Raw genomic sequence first — 13,108 nt, 5'->3', positions numbered from 1 at the left:
GCTAGCTTCAAACTCAGAGTAACAGTGGTTCACACTTACCCAGTGCCCTGGGGAAAGGTGGGCCTGCTTATCTTTCACTTCAGTAGAAGTCAAGCAGCTACCACCCAGTACTAGAAAAGTCAGAATGGAGTCAGGTGCTGTAGCCTGGGTACCCTTCACAGAGCAGCTAGCTCTCTTTGGTATTGGTAGATGGTGGCCAGTCTGTAGTAACACATACAGCCTGTCTTCAGTGTTTCCAACTTCTTAAAGTGCTTGTTCTATGACAGAAGGTGGTAACTTCTCCTCCAGGTCAACAGTATCATCAAAGATGAAGGCTTATAGACAGTTAAGGATTGATGCGGTCTGCTTTGTCCTAACCAAGGTGTGCTTGCTTGCATTTACGTCAAATCTATATAAGTCACAGATGAATCTGAACTAATTGAAGACTGTGTGTTTACGTGCGTGTTGGTGAACCAGATAAGGTGGCTTTGTGGGCTGGGTAGAAAAGTGTGAACTCTCTAGTGCTGAGCACTGAGAACAATAGGCTGCACTCTCATGAGTTGAAGCTATTCCTACAAACAGAATTTCTTCCATGCAGCCTCAGTGCTTCTCTTCGGGCGTCTCATTTGGTTTGAACCATTTAGGATAATCTTCCTTACTAAAAGTCAACTGCTTCTAGACTTGATTACATTTACAAAAATTACAAAATGCATTTACCCAGTGTCCAGATTATCATTTGATTGAATGACTGGGGAATAAAACCCAAGCCACCCTGACTCATAATGCTGATGATTCTGACAGCCTGTGATAAAAGGCTCTGACAAAAGAATTTAAGGGTGAAAGGAGGGGGTTGTTTTCAGTCCAAGTGCAGGCTATCATGGCAGGAGGAGCTTGAAGCAGCTGGACCCATTGTTTCTGAAGTCAGGAAGAAGACAGCAAAGAGGGCTGGTCCTCAACTCCCTTTCTGTTTTATATACCTTTCAGGATCCCAGCCCAGGGAATGGTGCCACCCACAGTGGGTGAGGCTTCCCACTTCAATGTACTTAGTCAAGTTATCTTCCCTGCAGCATGCCCAGTTGCCTGCCTCTCAGGTGATACTAGAGCTCATCAGGTTGACAGTTGAGTTTAACCATCACACATACCATCTTTCCTTCTTGACTCACCGCCCTGATGTTCAGCAGCCTAGCAACACACAGGACTCTAAGATGGAAGTTTAACTAGTGTCCACAATTGTGGAAGGTCAAATCCCTAAGATAAATTACTTACCCAGTTTCACCCCTGATGCTTTTGTTTTTACAACCATCACCAACAAATAGAGCACACACACATATCCCTCTTTCTCCCCTTTCTACCTTACTGCCTAGAACAAAGTGTGATCACTAAAGGAACCAATTAAGATGTGAAGATGTGAGCTTTTCAACCATTAAAAAAATGACGTAGGAGTAGTGGATATAGTTCTTCCACTAAAGCTAAGAGGCGCAAAATGTTCCCAATAGTTGACAGGAGATTCTTTTACTCTAACCAGATGAAAATCATGGGTAGACAAAAGGTGCATGTCATTTGGCATTAACAGCCCTAGTTCTAGAGGGTCACACACTGGGACTTCAAAATCCAGGGTCTTATGGCTCTAAGTATGTTTTTAAGTGACCTCTTATAAGGTTTATCAGAGGGATTTCTTTTTTCATTTTTTCCCTTTTATTTTATTTTACAATACCATTCAGTTCTACATATCAGCCATGGGTTCCCCTGTTCTCCCCCCTCCCAGCTCCTCCCCTTACCCCTAGTCTACCCCCTATTCCCACCTCCTCCAGGGCAAAGCCTCCTCCGAGGACTGAGATCAACCTGGTAGACTCAGTCCAGGCAGGTCCAGTCCCCTCCTCCCAGACTGAGCCAAACGTCCCTGCATAAGCTCCAGGTTTCAAACAGCCAACTCATGCAATGAGCACAGGATTTGGTCCCACTGCCTAGTTGCCTCCAAACAGATCAAGCCAATCAACTGTCTCACCTATTCAGAGGGCCTGATCCAGCTGGGGACCCCTCAGCCTTTGGTTCATAGTTCATGTGTTTCCATTCGTTTGGCTATTTTTTTTTCAATAATTGATTAAAACCGAAATTTATTATAAGCCACAGTCATCCTAGGGACCTCCATTCAATATATATAGCCTCCATGGTTCTAAGGGTTGTGGTCTGATTGATCTGTATTTTATATCTAGAATCCACTTATGAGTGAGTACATACCATGACTGTCTTTCTGGGTTTGGGTTACCTCACTCAGGATGATTTTTTCTAGTTCCATCCATTTGCCTGCAAATTTCATGCTTTCATTTTTTTTCTATGCTGAGTAGTACTCCATTGTGTATATGTACCACATTTTTTTCATCCATTCTTCCGTTGATGGGCATCTAGGTTGTTTCCAGGTTCTGGCTATTACAAATAGTGCTGCTATGAACATAGCTGAGCATGTATCTTTATGGTATGAATCAGCATTCCTTGGGTATATGCCCAAGAGGGGGATGGCTGGGTCTTGAGGTGGTTCGATTCCTAATTTTCTGAGAAACCGCCATACTGATTTCCACACTGGTTGTACAAGTTTACATTCCCACCAACAGTGGAGGAGTGTTCCCTTTGCTCCACATCCTCTCCAACATTGACTGTCATTGGTGTTTTTGATCGTAGCCATTCTGACAGGTGTAAGATGGTATCTCAGAGTCGTTTTGATTTGCATTTCTCTGATGATTAAGGATGTTGAGCATTTCTTTAAATGTCTTTCAGCCATTTGTGATTCTTGTTTTGTGAATTCTCTGTTTAGCTCTTTAGCCCATTTTTTAATTGGACTGTTCAGTATTTTGATGTCTAGTTTCTTGAGTTCTTTATATACTGTGGAGATCAATCCTCTGTCAGATGTGGAGTTGGTGAAGATCTTTTCCCATTCTGTTGGCTGTCTTTTTGTCTTATTGACTATGTCTTTTGCCCTGCAAAAGCTTCTCAATTTCGAGAGGTCCCATTTATTAATTGTTGTGCTCAGAGTCTGTGCTGTTGGTGTTTTATTTAGGAAATGGTCTCTGGTGCCAATGCGTTCAAGAGTGCTTCCTACTTTCTTTTCTATTAAGTTTAGTGTACCTGGATTTATGTTCAGGTCTTTGATCCACTAGGACTTGAGTTTTGTGCATGGTGACAGATATGGATCTATTTGTAATCTTTTACATATTGAGATCCAGTTATGCCAGCACCATTTGTTGAAGATACTTTCTTTTTCCCATTGTATAGTTTTGGCTCCTTTGTCAAAAACCAGGTGTTCATATGTGCATGGATTAATGTCAGGGCCTTCAATTTGATTCCATTGGTCCATGTGTCGGTTTTTATACCAGTACCAAGCTGTTTTTATTACTATAGCTTTATAGTAGAGTTTGAGGTCAGGGATGGTGATGCCTCCAAAAGTTGCTTTATCGTATAGGATTCTTTTAGCTATCCTGGGTCTATTGTTTTTCCATATGAAGTTGAGTATTTTTCTTTCCAAGTCTGTGAAGAATTGTGTTGGGATTTTGATGGGGACTGCATTGAATCTGTAGATTGCTTTTGGTAAGATTGCCATTTTTACTATGCTAATCCTACCTATCCATGAGCATGGGAGATCCTTCCATTTTCTGATATCTTCTTCAATTTCTTTCTTTAGAGATTTAAAGTTCTTATCAAAAAGGTCCTTCACTTGTTTAGTTAGTGTTATCCCAAGGTATTTTATATTATTTGTGGCTATTGTAAAGGGTGATGTTTCTCTGACTTCTTTCTCAGCCCTTTTATCATTTGTGTATAGGAGGGCTACTGACTTTTTTGAGTTAATCTTGTATCCTGCCACTTTACTGAAGGAGTTTATCAGGTGTAGGAGTTCCCTGGTAGAGTTTTTGGGGTCACATGTATACTATCATATCATCTGCAAATAGTGAAAGTTTGACTTCTTCCTTGCCAATTTGTATCCCTTTGATCTCCTTTTGTTGTCTTATTGCTCTAGCTAGAACTTCTAGTACTATATTGAATAAATATGGGGAGAGTGGACAGCCTTGTCTTGTTCCTGAATTTAGTGGTATCGCTTTGAGTTTCTCTCCATTTAATTTGATGTTTGCTGTTGGCTTGCTATAAATTGCCTTTATTGTGTTTAGAAATATTCCTTGTATTCCTGATCTTTCTAAGGCCTTTATCATGAAGGGGTGTTGGATTTTGTCAAAGGCTTTCTCAGCATTGAGAAATTTTCTACTCACCCTACATACCACCCATAGATTTAAGAACTAGAGGATTACACTTACAAGCTGTCAAAGTTGGAGGCTTAGGGCTCTATGTCCTTAAGGCAGAGGCTTCTAGCCCTGGGCTTACAATGTCAATATGCTGCATCTAGTTACACCTCTTGAGCCTTGAGTGTCAAGACTCTTCGCTCCTCATCATTTGAAAACTCTTTCTGTTTTAGCAACAGGGCTTGGAGGTCCCTACACTCAGCACTTTATAAGCCCTCAACTTCTGCAGTCTCTCTTCTGTACCATCTCTTGTCTTCTCAGTCTCCCATTATCCTATGTTGTCTTAGCTTCTGGAAGACAATCTGTGCCCCACCACTCTTTGGAGTTGTTGAATAATCTCCTAGTGTTATATCTCAGAGCCCTGGATATCAAGACCTTTAGGTTTATAGCTCTGGAACTCAGCAGCCAGCTCCTCACTGTGACTGCCACTGGGACTACATGCCCAGGATTATGTCATCATTTCATGTAACAAGTTCATTTGCTCTGCTCATGATGAATACTGCAAGTAGGCAAAAGTCATTTCACAAAAGTCTATAATAGGTCCCAATGTGACAATATGAAGGAGTCAGAACATAGGAAAGAAGGCCTCCACGCAATTCACAAGATTGAAAATCAGTCTAGTTATATAGCTAGAAAGGGTCATGAAACACTTTAAAATTCTTTACATTTACTTTTATGTGTGTATATGTGTGTACATATGTGCATATACAGGTATATATATATATATATATATATATATATATATGCCACTGCATGTGTGTGGAGGCCAGAAGACAACTTGTGAAAATTTGTTTTCTTTTTCCATTATATAGGTTCTGAGATCAAACCCAGGTCATCAGCCTGGTGGCTATGTCTTTACCCACTATGCCATCTTGGCAGCCTTCATCATAACCTGAGCAGATACATTATGCTTGAAAATGTGCTTAGATGCTAAAGAAAGAAAACAACATTGGTAAAGTCAGCTATAGTTAAAAAAAATAAAGTCTTTAAAGAAAGAGAAAAGTAATATAAAGAATAAGCCATGTAAGGGTGGGAAATACATAGGGCATCTGGATCCTATATAATACTTTGTTAATTTTAAATTTTCTAAATACTAATGAGTTAAAAAAAACAGCTGTGGAGAGATACTAGATTGTGGAGGAAAAATGCTACTGAATTAAACTAGCCTATGTATTTTAAGAATGTCAACTTTGGAGTGGAAGTCAGAAAATGTGATGCTTTGGGGAAGAGGTTATGCCTTTGTTTCCACAATGGGGGGACGCTATGGATTTCTTCAAAATTAATAAAGACCAGATTTGATTGGGGGAGATTGCCTGAAAATGTTGGCTGCAGACATGAAGGAAGAAACCAAGGAAAACTACAAGACAGGTGACATATAAACTGATCCTTTGACATGGAACAGCTCTGAGACAGAGTCCTCATGACTTATTATTACATGCCATCCTCTCATATGACATAGATGGTAATTTATATTACAGTTTGCTTATGTAGGCCAAATGGACTTATCAAGTTGACAGATACCTTTTACTTGTAAAGACACAAAACAAAGAATCATCTTTAGCTGATTTATGTATACCACACATTCCATATTTATGTTAATGCAGATATATACGTTACCTTTAAAAGTTTGTGTGTTTTCAGAACAAAAAGATCAGACACCAATGAAGACAAAGAGCCTATATGATTCAGCCTCTCAGAATGTCTCTGTTGCATCTAGAATAACTCCAAAGTAGCTAGCTGAGATAGTTCAGCCTCATAGACTATTCTAGTTAGGACTGCAGATAAGCCCTGCACTTTCCCATCACATCAAGACTGGACAACAGCTAGGTCTCCCAGGACTTGACCATTATTTCAATTTTTCAGGGTCCCCTAAAGATGCTGTCACCTCCAGACAATAGGAAGTAATTTTAAGAACACTACACCCACATTCCCAAGAATAGGGTTGAAGGTTTTTGGTCATTAGATAGGTTATAAATATTTTCTATTGTTTATGGGAGTTGGTTGCAAGTTGTTACTGGTCATGGTCAAAGAAAAAAACTAAGCAAAGGAGGTTAGATTCAGGGGTCTCTTTCTGAAAAGAAAATAGGGGAGATAGAGGAATGATAGGATAAAAGGGTAGATTACTGAATCTATTTTTAAATTAAAAAGCAACTATTAATCCCAAATATTTTATATTGGTATAGATTTTTGTATATTGATACAAATTTAAGATTATTTTTGTTAGAACATACTGTATACATGTCTCTACTCTTGTTTAAGGTATTGTACCTATGTAGCTCATTAAAAAATGTAATGTGAAGTTCAGGTCCTTGAAACCTATTATTATAAACTATTTAGGATAATTAAGAAATACAGGTTAGTCTATAACAATTAAACTTATATTCATGTCAGGTATGTTTTCAATGTCAAACATATATTTTACATAGATAGATGGTCTTCAAACACTTCAGAGATCTACAGAATATGGCATTTAAGATATTTTAATAACATAAAACTTTTCATGACAGTGAGATACGTCTGCTCCTGGCAGCACCAATCTACTTCATAAAAGATGATGAGCATCAAAGAACCTCCATATGGAGTTTGCTTTTTATTTATGGCAAAGTTAGCCATTTGGCAGGAAACGGCCCTTGCCTTGACTGCTGACAGTATGTCGTCCAAATTGAACAAGCAGAACACAAAAGAAGGCAACCACTGAACTTTGCCAAGACAAGGTAGGACAGTCCTTCAAAATTCCTGCTTCACAGAAAAGTCTGTCAAATATTCCAGGCCTGTAGGCTGAAGATGGATGCCCCAACATTGTAGAGGAAACTCGGGTGATGGTCCAGGCAGCCAGATGTCTCTGTCATTTCTACAGTTTTGGAAGCTGTTTGCTCTGTACTTCCTATTTACTAAGATAATATTTTGTGCTTCTCAGGTCTCTGATGGGGTAGAAGACTAGATAGTTATACAATTTTCTTTGTTACCAGATTCCGAAAAGGAACTTACAAAAGAGATGTAAGGTTTACAAGGTTGAGAGACATAAAAGCTTAAATTGTTTATCTAAGAAAATGTTTTAAAGTATAAAAAGTTATTTTTTAGGTTGGTAATAAAAATTATGATAAAAAGTGGTTTAGTATAAAACTTGGGACTCACCAGGCATTAGTGGTACATGCCTTTAATCCCAGCATTCAGGACGTAGAACCAGGCTGTGAGTTGGAGGCCAGCCTAGTCTAGAGACTGAGATCCAGGACAGGTACCAAAACTACACAGAGAAGCCCTGTCTCAAAAAAACAAAACAAAACCAAAAAAACCTTTTGGGCTCATCAAGATAGGATAGAAAATAAAGTAATTTGTCCAAATCTGCTAACTACAAATGGACTGGATATTATAAATATAATTCTTAAATACATTTAAGAATAAATGCTCTTAAATTTAAGAATTAAATTCTCTGTAATTTAAGAATAAATGTTCTTATTGCAGATAGTTTTACTATATTAGAGTTAAATCCTTTCCTTTTTATTTAGACAAAAATGATGAAATATTGCTGGGTATTTGTACACTGTGTAAAGATGTATCACTTTGATTGGTTTAATAAAAGGCTGAACAGCAAATAGCTTGGCAGGAGTGGTTAGGCAGGACTTCTGGGCAGAGAGATGAACGTAGAGGATAAACCAGGCACTCAAGAGATGCCAGCAAGACATTGAGGAAGTTGGATGTACTGAACGGAGTAGAGGTAAAGAGCCATTTATGTGGCAAATGTAAATCAATAAAAATAGGTTAATTTCATTATTAGAGCTAGTTAAGAACAAGCCTAAGCTAGGCCAAGCTTTCATAAATAAATATAAATAAATCATTTATACTATCCAAGCCCTTCCAGTGTTTGGGGTTGTTGTGGAGAGCCTGCTCTTTGTGTGGATGTGCCTGTGTGCTTCTTGGGTTTTAATGATGCATGCTGCCTTTCTTCTTGTCTTTTAATTCCATCATTGGTGAAGAAAATGACCTTCAAGACTCCTAGATGAGAACTTAAGCACAGCCTCTCTTCTGTCAATCATGAAGGGGATTTTGTTTGTTGTTGTGTTTTTAAATTTAATTGTACTTCATGTGTGCAAGCGCTTTGCCTGGATGTATGTCTATGCGCTACTTGTGTGCCTGATGCCAATGGAGGCCAGAAGACAGGACTGGATCCCTTGGAACTGGAGTTACAAATAGTTGTGAGACACCATGTGGATACTGGGAAGAATAGCCAGTGTTCTTAACTGCTGGATCTTAGGGAGATAATCTCCCTTCTCTTGTCATAATGTAGGGGCTGATCCTACAAAGTTATGAGCAGGCAGTAGCAGAGAGTCCCCTGTCGCATCCTTCAGGGAAGTCATGAGGAGGTCATTTTAGGCTTGTCACAGTTAAAGTAAAATTTTCTGACAGTGCTACAGAATAAAGCAGTAGAGGCTAGAGGAAGGATTCCCGATGATGTTGTAGATTTAAGAAGCCAGCAGTGAAGGTTACTTCGTTCTTTGCTGCAGGAATGTAGGATCCTCGAGGGATCCATGCAGCGTTCAAAGCAGCTCGGCAAAGTCCGGTCTGCTGATGGTCAAGAGAGGGGCTATTCAGCTGACAACTCCCTACACAGGGCAGCCAGGCATGCAGGACGGAACTACTAGCTTCTTTAACAGTCCTTCACAGGACCAATAGGATGGCTCTCAACAGTTAGTTGTGTTCATTCAGGGGAACAGTAAACATTAAAAGCTCCCTACAACAGAGACATTAACATTAACATCCTTAGCAGTGCTTAACAGTGCTTAACTGTTATCCAAATGCCCCCAGGGAGATTTGGGTCATTGATTCCAAAAAGGAATTTGGGGTCCAGTGTGGGGAGGAGTTAGTATTCTCTCAGTATTATAATAGCTCAGGAAACTTTGCCTTAGAAAGAATGAAAGGCCCCAAAGCAAGCCAAATTGCCAGACTCAAGTAGATAGAAATCCTATCATATAGTTCAAATAGCTATACTGATAAGTGAACTTAGAATCCTTGAGTATTTAGGACCTAAAATCAGACACGGTTATCCAAATACCTATATGCAGGAAGTGGTTTAATAATGTACACAATCTTCAGTAATAGCACAATGTTTCAATGCCTACCAGGTCTGACTAAATGCTTAATGGGAAAGGAAGTACTCCTGGGAGGACACAGTTGAGGGCCAGGAGGCAATAGTACTCCTCCTGGGAATATTCTAGGACCCAACTAAGAAGTCCTCACTGCCAGTGTATATGGTCTTCTGCATATCTGCCAGTGGACTTCAGGAGTATTTTGCACCTGTAACTCACATATGCCCTTCATTTTCCCCCATCACAACCAGGACTGTACCCCCATGCATACAGCAAGGTAGGGTTTGTTCATGTTGTTATAAAGGGCCACAGAAATTTCATTTTAAAGACTGTTACTCTGAGTGAGTACACTGCATATTTTCCTTATACATCAACCCTCATGTGGTTGATTCCATATCCTAGTCATTTTGTACAGTGACACAGTGAAGATATCTCTTCTGCACATTGATGCCACTTTCTTTGGGTATAAACCCAGGACTGGATTTTACTCCATAGTTCTTTGGACTATCATGTCTGAATCAGATAGTTGCTATGTATTATCCCTGAGAGAGGCAATACATTATACTATTCAGAGAGTTCATGTTTGAGCCTTAATGCTATGACTGAATAAGAATTTAGAGTTAGGAAGGCGAATATATAAGATAGTGCAAAGAACAAAGTGGATATTTGATGATCGTGTTAATGGTCTGTCATGGATATTAACAGTAGACAAGAACATTTTGTCATCTTTTACTTCTACATGTCTAGTGACTCATGTTTCCTCGGGGCAGACACATTTAGTTTGAGGGAAAGATTTCTAAATCTTTCCTCCTCTACTGATTTAAACCCTAAGCAAATCAATCCCAGTTCCAGACACTTCTGCTTGAGTTGTAGATCAGGGGTGTCTTAACAACTCCCCCCAAACAATATAGGCTGTTGCCAAAGTCCTTGGTTGCCTCCCAGAACATGAAAGTAACCATGATTATTCATGAACAACAACATTATAACTCACTGTCTTAAAAACAATGATTGTTCTTCTCATGTGTATTCAAAATCCAAAACTGGTTGAAAAAGTAACACCATATTATTTCAACTTAGCACACTCCTTAACAGAGGTGGCAGGAATCCTCTGTTTTGTGTATTAAAGGTTAGTTAAATTTCATGTGAATGAATTCATATAGTGAGCTTGTTTTGGAAGGGGTCTCTTTCTGCACAATCAGAGTAATTATTCTGGGATGTATTATATAATTACATATATCAATACTTTACCACTTTTTACTACCCAGGAAAACTCTTCTAGATGGATATGACATGGGATGCTTATTTATTTATTAATCTGTTGATGGGTATTTCAGTTGTTTCCAGATTTTTAGATTGCAATAAAACTTCTATGAATATTCATATTCACGTTTTTGGATGCACATTGGCCTTCAGGCTCCTTTGTAAGTACTCAGGAAGGCAACAGTCAGGTCTGAGTTAGGTGTATGTATGGTGGCTTAGGAAACTTGCCATTGGTTTTCCAAAGTGACCTTACCATTTTATATTTCCACCAGGAGTATGTGAATATTGTGGCTGCTTCCCATTCTCACTCTCAGTTCGTACACTCAGTCTAATTTTAGACCCACAGCTATGCAGGGGCATGTTACCATCGTTCCAATGTGCATCTCCCTAATAACTACTGTGTTAAACCTGTGGAGGCTTGTGTGTCACTTATTTTCTTTGGTGAAATGACTATTCCAATGTCTTTACATTTTGTTCTGTTCTTATGTTGTTAAGTGTGGCTTTTAAGAATTATGTATATATCCCATATGAGTCCTTTTTCAAAATTGCAAGCTGCCCCTTCTAGTCTGGTTTGTCTCCCCTCCAGCCACATTAAGGTTAAATTGACTTTTGTGAATGTATATGTACAATGTATGGCATGACACTTTAATATGCAGTGAAATGATTAAATTAAGCTAATTAATGTATCTAGCACCTAATTACATACTTTGCTTCCTTTGTGGTAAGAACATTTAGGATTTCTCTCTTAGCAGACGTCCTTCGGCACAGTTCCATGCTGTTCAATGGATCTCTAGAACTCACCTGACCAGCCTAAGTAAAGCTTTGTGTGCTTCAACCACTGTATCCTTAGCCACGCTAACCCCATCACCCCTCCTGAAGCCAAGGCTCCATCTCCGCTTTTGTGAGGATTTCTCCTTTGTTCAGCTTTCACATGAAGATGAATTTACACAGTACTGACCTTACTTAGCACATCCGGTAGTTTGGCTACATTGCTGTAAATGGCCACAGACCTTCAGTGTAATGACCTTCACTCTGAGTGAATATGTAGGGCCTTTTCCTTACCTATCAATCCACACAGTCTGATAAATTCCATATCCTGGTCAATTTGAACATTCCAAAAGTGAAGTTACCTCTTTCTGCATGATGATTTCACTTTTGGGATATAAACCCAGGAATAGGAATATTGTATAATATAGAAATGCAATTTTTAATTTTTCAAAGACATCATCAAACTGTTCTCAATAATGGCTGCACAAATTAATGTCCCCACGAGCATTCTTCAGGAGTTCATTGTTCAACGCATCTTACCCAATGCCTACTTTTCAATCTTTATTGTACAGAGGTATTTTAGTTTGATGACATCTTAGTTGCCTATTTTTGCTCTTGTTGTCTGCAATTTACAGCAATAACCTTTAGTATTTAGATTGTGGGTTATGACCACTTTCTTCTTTAAAGCTTTTAAATTGTTTGTGAGTCATCCACATTTCATGAAGACACAATCATTTTATAATAAAACACAATAACACTTTTATGAAGTGCTGTGTGGATTAGTCAGGGTTTTCTAAAAGAGCAAGCCTACAGGATGGATATATATGGGATTTATCAGATTGGCTTACAGTACATGTTCTGAGGAGTTCAACAATGGCTGTCTCATACTGGAGAAACTGAAAATCTATTAGTTGTTCAGTTCACGAGGCTGGATGTCTCAGTAGTCCCAATATGGAGATGAAAACTTAAGTGTTCCTGGAGAGTTGTTCTTCTGGTTACATTAGAACCCCAAGAAATTTCTAGTGTCGGTGAAGAAATGTCTCAGCACCAGGATAGATGAACTTTCCAGTGAGAGAGAGAACAAGCAGGCAAAAAGCAAAGCTTTCTTCCTCCATATCTTTTTAAGTGGGCTGCTACCAGAAGGTGTGGACCATATTTAGGGCAGGTCTTTCTGCTTTGAATAATCTGATCAAGAATGCCCAGTAGCTTGGGTTTAGTTGATTCCAGATGCAGTCAAGTTGACCAAAATTAGCTGTCACACTACAGCTGCCTGTAGTGTGACATTTTTCCTAGAGGACATGGGACAATTTGAGACTCTCAGAGTATTTGTCTGTGTTGGGGGCAGGGCTTTATTTTGTGCTATAAATTGTTTCATTAAACTGACTAATTTGACAGCAAAGGGAGGAAAAGAAGTCTATAGTGAAAAATAAAGACCTTTTCTTATTAAATTATTTAATGTTCATGGATACAGGTTTTCTCAGTTTATAGCTTGTGGATGCACAATATTAATTCTTAGTGAAATTGGCGAGTTTACTACTGTACATAAAAACACTTAAGCAAAAATTATACTGGCTACCTCTTGTCCTCTTTACCCACTCACTCACCAAACCAGCTTTATCACCTTTCACAGATTCACTTAACATTCTGGTCATTCATCCATCATCTTTCTAGCCATCTATTAAATAACGACATTTGAATGCAATGTTCCATATGAACAATAAAAGAAAATATCAC

This window comes from Peromyscus maniculatus, chromosome 19 (genome assembly GCF_049852395.1).
Source record: "Peromyscus maniculatus bairdii isolate BWxNUB_F1_BW_parent chromosome 19, HU_Pman_BW_mat_3.1, whole genome shotgun sequence".
Lineage (NCBI taxonomy): Eukaryota > Metazoa > Chordata > Mammalia > Rodentia > Cricetidae > Peromyscus > Peromyscus maniculatus.
Note: the sequence above shows the minus strand (reverse complement) of the source record.